Raw genomic sequence first — 13,609 nt, 5'->3', positions numbered from 1 at the left:
CTGTTAATGCCGTTTACATCTGTACAGTAGTGTCTGGTTAAAGCACACATGATCACAAAACATTTTTTGAACTTTGCCATTCTGCCATCAGCAATACAACTGCTGAAGCATGTTCAGTTTGTTCCCGGCAGGGTTCATACACATTTGAGTAGTAATTTCCATGACATTTCCATGACATTTCTGTGACTTTTTCAGTCTTCCAAAATGTAATGTCTTTTGTAGCATTTTCAAATGTTTCTAACCATTTTGAAAATGTTATAAAATTCAGCACTGTTTGAATAACAGTCAAAACATACACCTTATACAATACCAGTAAATCAATGATGCACAGCATCTATCTGCTTTGTAATAATTCACAAAGGTGTTTTTGTTTGTTTTTTTGCTTGTGAACAATTTTTATTTATTTATTTATTTTTGCCTGTCCTGTCCTCTCCCCTAATCTTTTGGATGCCTCACTGTCAATTTTGAAAGCCAATTTTGTTTATTCCTTTTTAGAACATAACATTTTTAATACCTTTTATGGTTTAAATTAATGCATTTAAATTATTAAAAAGTTATGTATGTTCTGTGGCGTATGAAACTAACTTTTTGACCATATGCCAAATTTAGATTTTCTTTTACATTTACATTTACATTTATTCATTTGGCAGACGCTTTTATCCAAAGCGACTTACAAGAGAGGAAAACATGAGCGAATCATCTTAGGAGACAGTGGTATGAAAAGTGCTGTATTACAAAGTATCACTAGCATCATAATAGTATTCAAAACAGAATAAAGTCCAACAGAATTATTTATTTATTTATTTTTAATGACTGGTTAAGTGCTCGTGGAAAAGATTTGTTTTTAGTCGTTTTTTGAAGACAGAGAGTGAGTCAGCTTCACGGATGGAGTTTGGAAGGTCATTCCACCAACGTGGTATGATGAAGCTGAAAGTCTGGGAAAGTGTTTTGGTGCCTCTTTGTGTTGGTACAAGGCAACGTTCCTTAGCCGACCGCAGACTTCTAGTGGGCGTGTAGCTCTGCATAAATGATTTTAGGTATGCTGGAGCAGACCCAGTAACTGTTCTGTATGCCAGCATTAGAGCCTTGAATTTGATACGTGCATCAACCGGTAGCCAGTGGAGAGAGACAAGGAGTGGTGTAACATGTGCTCTCTTTATGTACAATGTACAAGCCACTTTTATTCTATTCAAATAAATAGTAGAAAAACATATACTGTTATATAGGCTATGCATGTACAGTAAAATGTTAACCGCTGTATTTAAAGTGACTTAAACTGGTATATATATTAAATTGGTATATATATTAAATATAAACACGGAGACAACGCGCAACTGCGAAAGCCATCCAGGTAGCGCACGTTGATGGGATAACTGCTGACATTTTTTTTTACCAGAGGTTTTCAAGGGGCGCAAGGGAGTGCTAGGGGATCTGTGGAACATTTCTGAGAAAGAAAAAAAGTGTACAAAAAAAAAAAAAAAAAATTACATTTACGAAAATTATAATTATCATCATTTCATTCTGTTTTCTAAGGATTAAAAATAGATTTCAATAGAATGTTTTTCCATAAGGTTTATAGCCCAAATTTAACAGTACTCTTATGGTGGGTAGACACAAGACATGTGGTCAACTTTATACAAAAAAATAAATAAATATTTTTCAGATAATGTTTTTTAAACCTTTATTTTGGCTTTAGTGTAATGACGATATAAATCCAGTTATTCAAACATTTTATTTTGCAAACAACATAATATGTCTTTATAATATCATACTTTTTTCACAGTATAAATGGACCTTTACTGGGATCAGAGCGCAGTGTCAGCCATGATATGGTGCTCCTGGAGTGCCTTGCTCAAGGGACCAACAGTGGCATCTTGGAAGATTGAACACCCAACCTTCTGATCAGTAGAGCCTAAACTGCTAAGCCACCACTGCCCATCATCAATAACACTCTTGCTCATGTGAAACTGCTTAAATTATTTGGGATAAGTTGTCTCAAACACAATGCAAATGTGTTGAATGTTTGCATATTTATACGAACAACTTGCTAATCGCTTTCCAAAATACTTGTGTATTATAACTCATTTTCTTCACTATTCTTCATCCGTTCGTGTTTAGTGTGACAAAATTTTGATTTTCGGTGTGTTAGCGCCCTCACGTGGGCTGATATGTGTACGGTATCGGCTCCACACAAGTAACCGAAAGTTCACACTTGCAGGAACAGGGAAAAATTGGACGCACTCACCTTAGGAGGAAATGCTCGCACCCCGTGTGAAAGGGTCATTTCACGCGGTCACACAGTGTGAACATTGAGATGAGTGTCTGCCTGCCTCGTCATTTCCCACAGAAGGGTTGAGGGAGGTCTGCATCCACCTCTGCATTCTGAGTGTCTGTGTCCACAGCTATTTGCTGTTAAAAGATAGTGTTCGCAGCTCATAGATTGACGCATCTGCACTGTCAAAGAACAAGAACACTCTTTTTCATCCTCATTTTCTTCCAGAGGAAACTTTTATTTCTCAGAGGTTGCTCTTTCATATCTCGGGAGACAAGATCTTTGTTATCAACATGTTTCACTCAGTTTATTTACTTACATTTATATTTGATACACTTGTAGCAATCTGTGATAGCTCTTCGCCTGACCGATACAACAGTCTCTGTGTCAGATATTGGCTGCATAGGAAAGCTAAGACAGCTGACTTGTTGGCTAATCAGTTAATGACTTGATCAACAGCATTTTTTTGTCAAATTAATCTTATAGGAAACAGGTCTCAGAACAGTTTGAAAGGCACCTTATTTTCATCCTACCATTTTCCTGCTTTCGGACGCAGCCTTTAACACCAAAATAGTCAGGGGATGGGCTTGCACTAACCGGAAGAGTATTCGCCATGGGTTCACTCGGGATTTTCCTAAGGGTTTTTTAAAATGGAGGCGTTGAACTTATAAGAAAAATAAGGTCTGTGTTAACATTATTTGACGATACCTGGACGTTATGTTCTACAACATCAATGGCACACAGTCACACCTCAAACGTGAATTTTGAAGCCGTATTAAATTCCTAACGAAAAACTATTTCACCCCTATAAGTGGCGATGTTGCTGTTTCCTGCGTGGACATTGCTAGAAATTAATCATTTGAACGCTGTTAAAGCATTTATTTATCTAAATTGGTATAACTGTTTGATTATGTTCTTTCCATGGTGTTGATGCATTTTGAGGAGTATATCATTTGTGTGTGTGTGTGAGTGAGTGATAAAAGTAAAGAGCACTGTTGCATAAATATGCATCCATTTAAATTTGCACATGTAATTTGCTGCAAGTTTATTCCAAACGGACTCCCGAACCCAATTTATCTTTTTTATAATGCTTTATGCTTGGATACTATAACACAAGGTACAGTGATATAAATGCACGTGGAATAATGTACAGTAAGAATAAAAGGTATAGAATATGATGCATAATATTAAAAATAAAATAAATCGAAAACACTGGCTGACAGTCTTTATTTAAATTATTGCAATATTTTGTTATATTATCTTTGCAATAAAAATAGCAGTGTGGTTCTGCAATTCGTTTGTCTACAGTAAAGTATTGCATGTAAAGTGTCTTGTAAGACATATTTTATACGAGCATAGTGCAAACGTATTGCAGAACCTCGCTGCTATTTTAATGCCATGAAAATATAACGGGCACAGTGATATACATATTAAATAATGTACATTAATTCAAAACACCATAAGCAGACTTTCAGAACAGGTTTATGTTAGCAGTACAAAGGGTTCATGAACTGCAACTATTTTATTTAATTATATTTTAAGTAAATAATTTTCGGGGGTGTATATCATCTGCACGTCCAATGCCGGTGTTTGCCAGTTAATTAGCGCCACCAACGCGCTGGATTGAGCTGCAGCAGCGACTCCGGAAAAATAAGGATATATGTAGCTGCAGGTACAGCTTCAAACCGCCAGAAAAGAATAGGGAGCCCCTAACCTTAACCATGTGTGGAAGTGACGCCTATTTTTGGAGTAGGCTCAACCCACTTTTTGCGTAACCCCGTCCCCATGTGAAGGTCTTCGGCCTGCAGCTATACTTGCTTGTAAAAATGACAAAAAGCTCTTATCTCATTGGTCAGTCAGTTTTCATTGCAGCCCAAAGGGCAAAAAAAGTCGGACCAGTCTCCATATGTTGGTCCCGGCATGATTAGCGCCATAGGAATCCATTGTTCCTAGTTAAGCTTGTTCAGAACGGACATTCACGCCGAAAAAAACAGACTTGGTGCGAATAGGCCTTCAATCACTATGCGTTCCTTCTGAAATTTCTATTTGGTTTTTAGAACAGAGGTTTCCGATTTATGAGTAAAATAAGGTCTTTTATTACTCTGTTTATAAATTCGCTGTAGCGCCCCTAGCGGCAATGCTGAGAATAACTGTGTGGTGCTCAACTGAGATGAAAGATGATGAATTTGAACTAAAACAGTAGTTTATATTAACAATTATATTTAAATATTTAATAGTGCCATTTTTCTTTTCACCCTTCTGTTAGGTAAGCTCTGCTTACTTTGCTTATATGGATGGCACGTCCCTGCAGTATATGATGGTCAGGGCCTTTTCAATTCTGACCAGGCCAGACTGAACGGGTGTTATTTCAATGCTCATTATCCGCTTTTCCACTATCAGGCCAGTGCGAGCCATGGCTATCAACTGGCCAGCCAGGGCCAATAACCTCGGATCTTGAACCACGAGACCAAAACCGATCTGCGTTCCCACCAATGGGCCAAACACTGCGCCCATTGCCCTAAAACCTGCCCTTAACTCACCGCCCTGGTGCCAACATCACACCCTCCACCCATTTCACAAGCAAGAGTGAAGCTCTAGCTGAGGTATCATTTTATCTAGTTATCTAGACTATCGATTTTATATCGTTTGTAAACATTAGCTAGCTAGCAAGATAAGTTAGCGTTGACAACTCACAGACTGTAACTGCCATGGTGTCTCGAGTGGTCTCTCCTCTCCACTAACACCGTCCATGGTCTCGAACCATGGAAAGTTCTTCACTTTGTCACCACTTTTATGCCTTTAATGGATTTGTACTGTGCCAGCTATATTTTTTTCATTCTTAATTTTCCTGGATACACAACCTGGAAAGTTTGGGCGAAACTCCAACTTTGACATTGAACCCGCCTCACTCCCCAGTGTTGTGTTCTATTATGTAGATAATACCGTTGCATTGTCATATTATTAATGTCCGCTAGATGGCACTGTGGGATACATGTGAATCTAAATGAGTCTGAATCGAGAACGAATCTAAAGGAGTCGGTCGAAGAAGACTCAAGGAGAGAGGGAAGTAATAAAAAGATACTGAGGTTCAGATACGCGCCTGGTGCTCTGTTTTGTTCATCTTTTTCCATACCCACGTTACATAACACCCAGTTGGCCTTGTTTGGCCCAAGGGTAATTGGCGGTCAAAAGGCCAGTGGCCGTTTGCCCTTGAGAAAGCCCCGAGGCAGCACAATGAAGTGACAGTGGGAACCCCTGGCCCTGGCACACACTACATGCCCTCATTTGGCCTGATAGTGGAAACGTGGCTAATGAAGGCTCTAGGCATGGAAAAATGTCTTCTCCAGGCCTTCCTGGCCTCTGTGTTCTTGATTATTCACACAGAGTTACTCTGTTTGGCACTACTTGAAAGACTTTACCACTTCAAAGCACAGAGGAAGACATAGTGAGGTCACATTGGCAGGAATCGCATACAGCTCAGTCAAGGATAAAAGCCCATGGGTCAAAGTTGAAGAGTGCAGCTGGAAGGTAGCGCGTGTTAACTATGAAGGGGAGGTGGGAATGAACAAACATGCTTGTCCAAATATGATAGAAGCATACACCAAAAATACACATACGAACAATCATTTTTATGAACAGATTTGTTTGATATAGTTGTGTATTAAGGTATTTTCAGTCTACTTGAAAACTATTCTAATCAAACTTAGTCAAAACATTGCAAGACTAAATGGCACATAAACTAAAGACTAAATGGCACATAGTGAGGTAATGTGGATAAATCCTGTCACTGTAGCATTATCATCAACAAAACAAACTTGGACTGAAACTTTTCAAATTCAAGACACATCTTCAAAATGCTTGTACACAGCACAGATAAACAAGTCATTAAGCTAAGAAAGAAAGAAAAAAATAAGAAAAAGTAAAAGTATGAAGTTCAGCACAAATGTTCCATTTTGTGGCACTTTTCCAAGTTAGGAAATGACTTCAGTGCCACACATGCTCTCCAGCTAATTCATCATCAGAGGAGAAATGAAAATAGAGTAGGGAGAGAGTATGGAAAGACCTTGTGTACAAAGAGACCAATGTCAATCACATGAGATAACTAAAGCAGATATAACTCTGGGGAGAGAAATGGGAAGATGTGTGTTTGGCAGACCTTGTGTGGTGTGTGTGGGTATCAGTGTGTAAGGTTGGCACGAGAACTAGCGAGCGATAGCCAGAGAGATTTGCACATCCTGTTTTATTTAGTTGTGAACTAAATGGAAAGCCAAACATTATTACAGACAAAATCATTTGTGCCACTGAAGACCACTGCCCATCGTGAGATGCTGATAGCGTGATGCAGTAGAGGGGTAAACTCATCTGCTTTGTATTGGTCACACTGTGCAGTTGAGCAGATGACAGCCAACAGGTTCTTGTATGTTAGTTGCTTTTTGCTTTCAGAACAATAGCCTACCTGGTGTAAATAAATAGATACCTCTGAGATTATGAACCTGTCATAGGCTACACTGTCCTTAAAGGGATAGTTCACCCAAAAATGAAAATTCTCTTATCGATTACTTACCCTCATGCCATCCCAGATGCGTATGAAATTCTTTCTTCTGCTGAATACAAAGTTTTTTAGAAGAATATTTCAGCTCTGTAGGTCCATACAATGCGAGTGAAAGGTGATCAGACCTTCGAAACTCCAAAAATCACATAAAGGAACCAAAAAAGTAATCCATATGTCTTCAATGGTTTAATATGTCTTCTGAAGTGATGCAATCACTTTGGATGAGAAACAGATCAATATTTCAATCCTTTTTTACTATAAATCTCCACTTTCACTTTCAGAATGTGAAAGTGAAATTGGAGATTTATAGCAATGAAAAGGACTTAAATATTGATCTGTTTCTCACCCACACCTATCATATCACTTCTGAACATGCATGGAATATGGATTATTTTTTGCTTCTTTTATGTGATTTTTGAAGCTTCAAAGGTCTAGTCACCATTCACTTGCATTGTAAGGACCTACAGAGCTGAAATATTCTTCTAAAAAATGTTGTTTGTGTTCAGCAGAAGAAAGAACGTTATACACATCTAGGATGGCATGAGGGTGAGTAAATGATGAGAGTATTTTCTTTTTTGGATGAACTATCCCTTTAACGTTTCACACACACATAATGGTGAAATCAACATACCCAGCTAAAAATGTTGGGTTCCGAGAACGTTCTGGGAACGTCAGTTAATAGTTATGGAAAACAGAACCTAAAGAGAACGTTAGTAATTGGTTTCCCAAAAAATAACCAAACGGGAACCATGCTAACGTTAGATAAACATCCTGTGTTTGCTGGGTAATTAAAGCTGCACTCATTACAAAGTTTCCTCACTACAAAATTTTACTTAATTTTGGAACATATGTGTAAAATTGACCACTGACATGAGATGAAGACATAAGCCATACCAGTAACTTTATAAAAGTTGTTTTATCCTGCATGTCAAAAAGGTTGCCTGCTGTTAATCACTTAATGATTATTTAAATGGAAATGTTATTTGCAATGTAAACATAATAAAGTATGTACATAACATATATATGGTACCAAACACATGTTATTCTAGACATAAAACAAAACACAAAGTTTTATACAATATGTAACATATTCATCACCATGCATTTATAACATATGAGCTCCGTCTCTCTACCCACCAAGGTGTCCTTGACCTAAATAAGGTTGGAGACCCTTGTGTTACAGCAGCGCTACTCGGCCCTCGAGTGATTCTTTGCATCCCACGTTGTGAAATCATCATCAGAAATATATATATCAGCAGCCTATCAACTCTGTATCAATTGTGAGGTGTCCATTTTCACGAGGATTTACCCTAGTTTTCTACATTGCTGAATCACATTAGAGAGGGAATACAACTAAATAAATAAGGATGTTACAAATAAATAAATAAATAACAATAATACCTGAGCATGAATGATGTCTGCGCGTGCGTTCATACACAGTACGTGTGCTCATGCACGGTCTGTCAATTAAACATACGTGCTCGCAATCTCACTTACTCAACACAGCGCGAATCTGTCCAATCTCTTGAATTGCTCATCAGATATATGTACTCTTCATGACAACAGTATTTACAGGAAAAAATAACCGTTTTTCCACAAATCTTTATGACTTGTCACTGAAGGACTTTTGGTGCTAATTTTGGATATATCGCTCTTGTTTATGAACACATCTCTGGTGTATGTGACTCCAGTGGTTAAATCTATGTCTTTAGAAGTGATATGATAGGTGTGGGTGAGAAACAGATCAATATTTTAGTCCTTTTTTTACTATAAATCTCTACTTTCACATCTGTAGTCACATGTGGCCACGTTTTAGTTTCACTTTCACATCTGAAAGTGAAAGTAGAGATTTAAAGTAAAAACGCCAATGGCTTAAATATTGATCTGTCTCTCATCCACAGAGCTGAGATATTTTTTTGAAATAATCATGATTTGTCTTCAGCAGAAGAAAGAAAATTATACACATCTGGGACAGAATTAAGGTGAGTAAATGATGAGAGAATTTTAATTATAGGTGAACTATCCCTTTAACTAACATTCCAACATTTTTACTAAAAAATGTTTACTTATAATTTGTATATATAAGAGTGTGGCCATCGAGGGTACAGGGATCCAGCTTTGCAGCCCATGAACTTTACAAAGTTGAGTAGCCCTGCATTAGAGGATGTGGGCAAGTATATGTGAGACCTTTTGAATGTTTGCTGTGTGCTAGTTATAGTTTTATCAAGGGAATGTTTGTGTGTTAAAAAGAACTTGTAGAAGGGGTGTTGTAATGTGTTACTCTAGAAGCATACTGAATAATCAAGGGGTCTTTATTGGGAGGATCAGAGTTTGTCCTTTATGCCCATTAGCTTGACAATGCTTTTGCATGACTCTGTCTTTGTTGATTTTGGGCAGAGTGGGTGCAGGCCGTGTCGTTCCATGCCAGGATGCCACATTTCTGCCCACACTGCCAAAATGCCACTCAGCCAAACCCTTATGTCTGCTGCCCTGAGTGGACGGGCTGCCACGGTTGCGTGTTTGAGGATGAAGCGTGGGGTTGGGGAGGCCAGGGTTCGTGGCTGTAGATATAGACAGACGGATGTGTGTCTGGGTGTATTGGGCTTTTGTTGTGGACTGTTTGAGTTCCAGCAGCTGTTCTTTGGCCAGGGTCAGTGCTGAGGTCAGTTCTGCCCTCTCCTCACACTCACGCCTTATAGTCTCCTCAAGCAGAGACTTCTATATGACAAAGAAAGGGAAAATGGTGCAGTGACAGTGAAAAAGAGCAAGGCAGAGTGAGAGATTGAAAGGAAGAGAGACAAAGAAGGAGAATGATTATAAAACAGCAATGGTATAAAGCCATGGCACTCTTAAAGCTTAGTTATTTTAGTTGCTAACGCAGGCTCTGTTCAGGACCTCCCTCACCTCATAGTGGCAGATGAGTAAAGCATTGATTAGTCAAAACAAAAAATATCTTTAGAAGTTAATATATTTAATATTTAATAGTTAATATATAGGCAGTGGTCATTAACAAATAAGGTTGTCCAAGGTGTTAAAATTAGAAATATTTTAAAAAATCTAGTTTAAAACACTTGTGTCATGTTCTCGGAAATGTAATCTTTATGTCCAATTTGGTTTCATACATTTCATACAAAAACTTTTATAGCAAAAAGTATTATAATACTTTCTTTGCACCTATGGAATATTTTATTTAATCATTCAGTTAATCCATTTTTGATAATTGAATGAGTATGTATGCAATATGCAATGATCTAAAAATGACAATGTGTAATCAATGTACTATGAATAACTGCATTATTAATGTTATTCATTATGTTAGATATTTAATCATTCATTAATTGATTAATTGATTAATTATCATTTACTTTTAATAATCAAAGTGCAAATCAATGGAAAACTACAACTTAACTTCTCTATGGAGCCTCTATGGAGCCTCTAAATACAGCCTCTCTGTGTATCACTCTGTATGACCCTTTCTGTGAATGACCTAGAAGGAGATGTGTATGTGTTGATATTGGATGATATTATGTTTTAATTAGAGCATGAGTCAGGCACTGTCTGGTGTCCTAAAGAGGCAGATGATATAGGATGATATAATGTTTTAATAAGAGTAGAGTCAGGCACTGTCTGGTGCCCCGTGATGATATATGTGCGCTAGAAATGAGATGAAACAAATGTATGTGGGTGTGTACACATTTCCCGTCTTACAGGAATGTGTGTAACCAATGACTGTAATAAGGCAAATCATTTAATATACTAATCAAATGAATACAGAAAGTAATGATTGTTAGTCAGTATAAACTATGTAACCATATGAAGTGATTACAGTGTGTTTTATACATATAAAATTAAATAGTCATGCTTTTGCCATCACTGAAGCAAGTTGGGGTCAAGGATGACCAGCTAGAAGGGAGACGGTGATGACGAAACTAGGTAGGCATAAGATGATTTCATTGGATGAAGAGACCATCACCCAAAGAGATAAGGAGAACAGAAACTGTATAAAAATGCATGTTCTAGAGTGTAAGATTAGATGCTCCATGGACCATCTCAGCTTTGTTACTTTGTAATAAAAGTCCTTTTTTGGAATCAGAACTTTTAAACAACTTAATTATTAATTTCCTAAAAAGTTTTCAAACATATTTTTCAAGGTAAAAAGTATTTTTTATAAATATTATGAATTTGAGTCAAAAATTTCAAGAAGATTTCTCAGGGTTACACCACACGTCTTGAACAAAATGTGCCTTTTCATTAAAATGTCAAAATAAATATCAGATGTTTTTTAAAACTTCATACTCAGTCTTGAGGGTCTAAAGGTGTCCACTTTGTTTTATTGTTTTTATGGTCAACATAAACAACAAAATGGCTACCTACATGTTGGTTACACCACGACTTTGTTTTGGTGGACAAAAGCGTTTTTAAATATGAATAATATTTTAAAACACAATTGTTTCACTGCTAATATTTTTTAAGAACTAACAATAAAATATTATTATGCACTAGTCATGCCAACATTTCTTTTTTGGATGTATTTGGACTTTTTTTACTGTCTCTGGTCACCACATGATTTTTTTTTTTAATTTTTTTTTTTTTTAACTTTAAGCCCCAGAAAAAAATATCAATATAACTTTAAACTGAGTAATTTTAAATATGCTCATCATAGAAGAGGTGTATTCAAGTAAATGGTTTGTGTGAATTGCGATTTTTTTGAATGTATTTTTAATTTGATAGATCTGAACAAAAATGAGCATCACTTCATTGACCCTTTGTTATTGTATTTTATGATGAATCTGGTAAAAATAATCCACATGATCATGAAAAGTTTTTTTTTTTACTTTTGATATTAGGGCAAAAATCATATTCTTGGTAATAATTTTTGTATTGTTTTCCTGTAAAAATATCTAAAAATCCTTAAAACAAGATAAGTTTGATGGACCTTGTTTTAGAAACAACACTGCATAAGATATTTAGGTTTTTCAGAGAATGTATTTTTAACATGTGTATTTTGTCTTACTGTACTGGCAGAGTTTTTATAGTCAAAACAAGTGAAAAAAATCTACCAGTGCTGAAGAATGTAATCCATAGTATTTAGAATACGTTATTGACCTTGAGTAATCTAACAGAATACGTTACAAATGACATTTTACAGCATGTATTCTGTAATCTGTAGTGGAATGCATTTCAAAAGTAACCCTCCCAACCCTGTTATAATATAGACCATAATGCCAAATGGAATTAAATGCTTTTTTTAAATCAACAAAACATGCATACATTTTGCCTTTACTTTTTTGATGAACGTGCTGGTTGACTATTGTGTGTAGCATGTGAATGTGGTCGGTGGTGTGGTGGTTTGGTAGGAATCCAATCTGACTCTTAGTCAAAACATTGTGCTTGGTAAGGAAGGCCTGTATCCGGGCATTCGGAATACAACAGAAAGTCTTCCACAGATTACTGTTCACACAAATGCCTCGGTAGTTATTGGGGTTGAATTTGTCTCCACTCTTATATAGTGGGTGTATTAAGCCCATACTCCAGTTATCAGGAAAATAGCCAGTTTGCAGAACCAGATTGAACAGTTTTAACAAGGCTTCCTGCATCAATGCAGGGATGTGCTTCAGCATTTCTGTTCTAATGTTGTCTAAACCACATGCCTTTCTGGGTTTTAGTTTCTTAAGTGCATCTGTCAATTCTTCTCTGCTAATCTGATAGTCTAAAGGGTTTTGGTAATTTTTTTGTTGTTGTTGTAGATTCCAATTCTTGTTTAAACGGAGTAGGTTTGCTTTGATTGAGCACCTTTGATTAATATCATTTATTTGTTGTACTGCGGAATTTACGTCAATCTTGTTAGCCATAAACTGTGTTATTTGAAATCTATTGATTAGGTTTGACTTTTCTTTTGAGCTAATTGCACTAAGGAATTCAGACTCATATTTTGGGGACCATTTGTATGTTGGGTTTAGTCTGAACAGGTTGCTGGGCCCTTGGTCTGTTCTATAGTGTTGGATTTTCTTTAGGAACACATTCATTTGACAGTGGTCTGATAAGGAAAACTGTGGTCTGTAATGGCATAGTCTACTACACTAGACCCAAGACTGGGCAATATGTGAATTGACCTAAAGAGTCCCCTCGGATACTACCATTAGGCATATACAGACCCAGGCCTCGACAGAGATACCCTAACTTCATACCGTTTTTGTTGACTGTACTGTCCGGATTGTTCCGTGTTGTAGTGGTGGGGGTTAGATGTGTGTTGGCTTTCAGTATGTGGTTATTCCCATGTGTATCTGTAATGTCCGATTCTGAACCTCTCCTTGCATTTAGGTCCCCACATAACATCACATTTCCCTGGGCCTGGAATTGGCTGGTTTCCGTCTGAAGCTGATCAAAATGATTGTCCTTGTAGTACGGCGACTCTGATGGAGGTATGTAGGCTGCACAGATGTAAAGGTCCTTATCACAGTCTATGATGCCTTTTTTGAGTTTAAGCCAAACATGTGTTGAGTCTTTTTTCATGATTGATAGGCTGCTTTTTAAAGTCTCTTTGTACCAAATGATGACCCCACTAGAGTCTCTTCTGCATTTCACGTTACAGTTTTTAAGCGATGACAATACAATTTCCCTGTATCCTAAAGGGCAGTGACAGTCCACATCTCATCTGCACTATGTTTCTTGCAGAATAATTATGTCCTGGTTATAAATGTTTTTTCAGAAACTCTGAAAGTCTTGGCCCCTAAGATTGTGGAGTAGAGGCCTTGAATATTCCAAGAGCTTATAGTGAAAGAAGT

General features: G+C 37.1%; 1 protein-coding gene across 2 annotated transcripts in view; it reads right to left on the bottom strand.

Moving 5' to 3' along the window:
• The window catches only part of LOC127456496 (uncharacterized), a 77,554-nt gene extending 74,147 nt beyond the window's left edge, over window positions 1–3,407 (bottom strand). The window contains exons 1-2 of one of the 2 annotated variants that reach the window (XM_051725023.1): window positions 2,592–3,407; window positions 2,246–2,454 (exon numbers count right to left, since the gene is read on the bottom strand). The gene's annotated coding sequence lies outside the window, so the exon portion shown is untranslated. The remainder of the gene's footprint in view (window positions 1–2,245; window positions 2,455–2,591) is intronic. The other variant, XM_051725022.1, reaches the window with a different exon arrangement.
• Window positions 3,408–13,609: the final 10,202 nt, after the last annotated feature.

This window comes from Myxocyprinus asiaticus, chromosome 18, assembly GCF_019703515.2.
Source record: "Myxocyprinus asiaticus isolate MX2 ecotype Aquarium Trade chromosome 18, UBuf_Myxa_2, whole genome shotgun sequence".
In the NCBI taxonomy this organism is placed as follows: Eukaryota; Metazoa; Chordata; class Actinopteri; order Cypriniformes; family Catostomidae; genus Myxocyprinus; species Myxocyprinus asiaticus.
The sequence above is the reverse complement of the archived record's forward strand: the minus strand, read 5'-3'. Positions and strand labels throughout refer to the sequence as shown.